The sequence below is a fragment of the Echinops telfairi genome, unplaced genomic scaffold (genome assembly GCF_000313985.2).
Source record: "Echinops telfairi isolate 266 unplaced genomic scaffold, ASM31398v2 ScPeMD7_7475;HRSCAF=8513, whole genome shotgun sequence".
NCBI lineage: Eukaryota > Metazoa > Chordata > Mammalia > Afrosoricida > Tenrecidae > Echinops > Echinops telfairi.
In genome coordinates this window covers 23,095,890-23,098,949 of record NW_022111379.1, presented here as the reverse complement: position 1 = coordinate 23,098,949, position 3,060 = coordinate 23,095,890, and the positions used below count along the sequence as shown (strand labels likewise).

The 3,060-nt window shown below is 38.0% G+C and overlaps 1 pseudogene; it reads right to left on the bottom strand.

Annotated features, from left to right (window-relative positions):
• Positions 1–638: 638 nt before the first annotated feature.
• On the bottom strand, positions 639–1,837 carry LOC101638868 (annotated as a pseudogene).
• Positions 1,838–3,060: the final 1,223 nt, after the last annotated feature.

The window sequence follows — 3,060 nt, the reverse complement described above, 5'->3', positions numbered from 1 at the left end:
ACAATATTCCTAGCTTCATACTTTGCACATTGCAAGTTCCAATTATTAATTAATATTTGCAGCTGTTTCTTATCATACGGAGTTGTGACCCATCAACAAATGAAGACCCCCCAAAGCTTTACTCCTCCAGGTTTTACTCCATCACCTATTCCTGGTCAATTCTACTTTAGGAAGGCAGCACCTCCTCAGTCATATTTCAAATGCTTTTCGCCTGAGGGGCCCATCCTCTGGCCCTGTCTCTGACAATGCTCTGCTTCCATTCGTTAGGCCTTCAGTATCTGACAAGCTTGCAATTCTCTGCATAAGGTTTTCCGCAGTTACTTCTTTTGAAGTGGACAATTAATTCCTTTTTTGTTGTTGTATGTTGCTCTTTTTATAAAGCATCTAGTTTATTAAATTTTACACTAATATATCCTCATTGAGGTAATATAGTGGAAGAACATTCTTTCTGAACCATCTGTTAACACAGAGCTATACATTAAAAAAAAAACATCCTTATAACAAAAAGACAAAACAACAAAAATATCTTTCCTTCTTACATGTGGACATTGAAGTGGACCTAATTCAATTTTCTTGCAAAAAATCTTCAAAGAGAAAAGCAGATTAGACATAAGGAAAAAAACCAAAAACAATGAATGTTAAAGTGGTTTATTAAACTTCTCGACTCCTGAACCGTTTTCTGTGTTCTGCTGTTTCGATGCAGGCTCTTCTTTGCCTACTTCTTCTCTTGCCTTTTTCACAGGTCCAGCTGCACCACTGTTGTTGTCACATTCGTGCTCATGGTCAAATTTCATTTTCTTGCCCTGAGACTGTACTTTTTCTTAGCGGACTCAGCCTGGCCAACTCTATTTCCTGTTCCCTTTCCTTTACATCTGTGACCATTTGACTTCGAGTTGGTCGGGAATTCTTCTTGATCTTCCACAATTGTTTTCAGGGCTGCTTTTTTCGCTTCACCTTCTACTACTTCCCACATCACTTCTCTGTGTATCTACTTGTAGCTTATTGTTACTTGAGTCTTTGTCTTTGTCCAGTACTTCTTTAGCTGTTCTTTAAATAGAATTACTCCCTCTTTTGCTCCTTTGACAAAGTCTATCTATTTGATTTCTCCATGACTTGCAAAAAAGGATGTACAAATCTTCTCTAAAGGTCTGGCATCTGTCACCTGAAAATTTCAGCAAGCAGCCCATTTTTTCTTCTAGAGATTTTACTTCAGCATCTTCTGCAAACTTCTGTTTTTCTTCTTATTCCGGTTTAGCTTCCAATATTTTTTCTCTCCTTTCTTCATTCTTTTTGCAAAGTAATCATCCTTGTAAAGCAGGTCTGTGTCTTTGTACTTCTTTCTGGTCAGGGGTCACATTCAATTCTCTGAAATGCAACAAATATTGACCCTTTAACTGCTCTGTGCAATGTTCTTCTCCTCTGAATATTTAGTATTTCCCTGTTGCCTTTTCTGACCATTCTTTTATGTCATCGAGGGTTGCATCAGTTGGGAAACATTTAATATAAAGATGTCTTTTTATTTCATTCTTATATTCATTGGTGACTTCAGAGAGAGGTTTTCTTGGAGATCTTCTGCTTTTAGTTTTATCTTCACTCATTTCCATGAGCTCTACCTTTGATTTGCTCAGTGCTTCTCCTATTACATTAAAGTCTTTGTTAGTTTAACCTTTTGAATTTTATCATTATCTCCAGTAGTATCCAGCCTTCAACTAGTTTGATCTGTTTCTTTAAAAATTTGTCCCGAGGCATATTAAAGTCATCAAAAGAATACTCAATATGAAGACAGATTTTGGCTTTGAGCTCAGCCATTTTTTTCACTATCACCATTTGTGGCCATTGTGGCTATCTGAAAAAATTCCTTTCATGTACCAGCCCCACAGAAGCACTTCATTAGATCAACAGCAATGAAAACAACATACCAGGGACATAGCTTCCAGCATCACAGCAACACACAGACCACCACACTCTGACAAATTGACCTTGAGTTAAGTAGACTTTCTTTGGTACAAGTTTACATAATCTGTGTTTAATCTGAGATATTTACTTTTTCCCCATTTCCCAAACTCACTGCCATCGAGTCAATATTATATCAGTCCCAGAGGCCATATGGGATAAGGGAGGGTTGCTCCCTGGGAGTTTCTGGGAGTATAACTCTTTACTGGTGTAGAAAGCCTTATCTTTCTTCCTAGGAGCAACTGGGGGTTTCCCACTGCTAGTCTTGCACATGTCAGCCCCGTGCACAGCCACTATGCCTGCAGGGCTCCATCCCTAAATTTAGCTTACCATTATTTAAAATTATATTTATGTACTATGAAATCATGTACACAGTTGTTATTTAATTACATTTCCAAAGCAATTCTAGGAAAGAAACTGACAATCACCATTACTCCCATTTCATAGTGTTAGAACGTGGGTCAAACAAAAGAGCTGAATTGAGTGAATTGACCATTGAACTGCTAACACAAGATCATCAGTTCAAACGCACCAGCTGGACAGAGGTTGTATGGATTTGCAAAGCCCTGGACACACTGTCTTGGGTCCCTGTGAGTTGGATGACTCAGTGGCAATGAGTTTGGAGTCTTTCACTCAATTCAGAAGTCTAAAGATCACATGCTGACTTAATCATTACATTAATCTCATGAAGTGTCTGCCACAATGTTTTTATTCGACAGATGAGCTGACCGAGGTGTCCTAAGGTTATGTATTTTGCACGAGAGTTCAGGCAGCTAAAAATGGAGAGGATGGATTTCAAACTTAAGCAACTTTCTTCTCACAAGTACATGTTTAGCTACTTACCCACACTGTCTCCCTGGTAGCAATAAAATAGAGTTAAAACCTGTGACTCCCCACTTTGAGTTACTGTTCTACAACAGTATTGGAAGTATAATTAGGCTTTTCGTGTGAATGAGTTCTGGATTCTTTGGCAAGAAATGAATATTGCATTGAAATGTATATCATTTCAGTGCTCCTAAATGTGAATATTTCTTATATTCTTGCTTTATATGGCATGTAGACAGGAAATAGTCTTACCTTAGAACAGTTGAGTCTGAGGCTATTAGG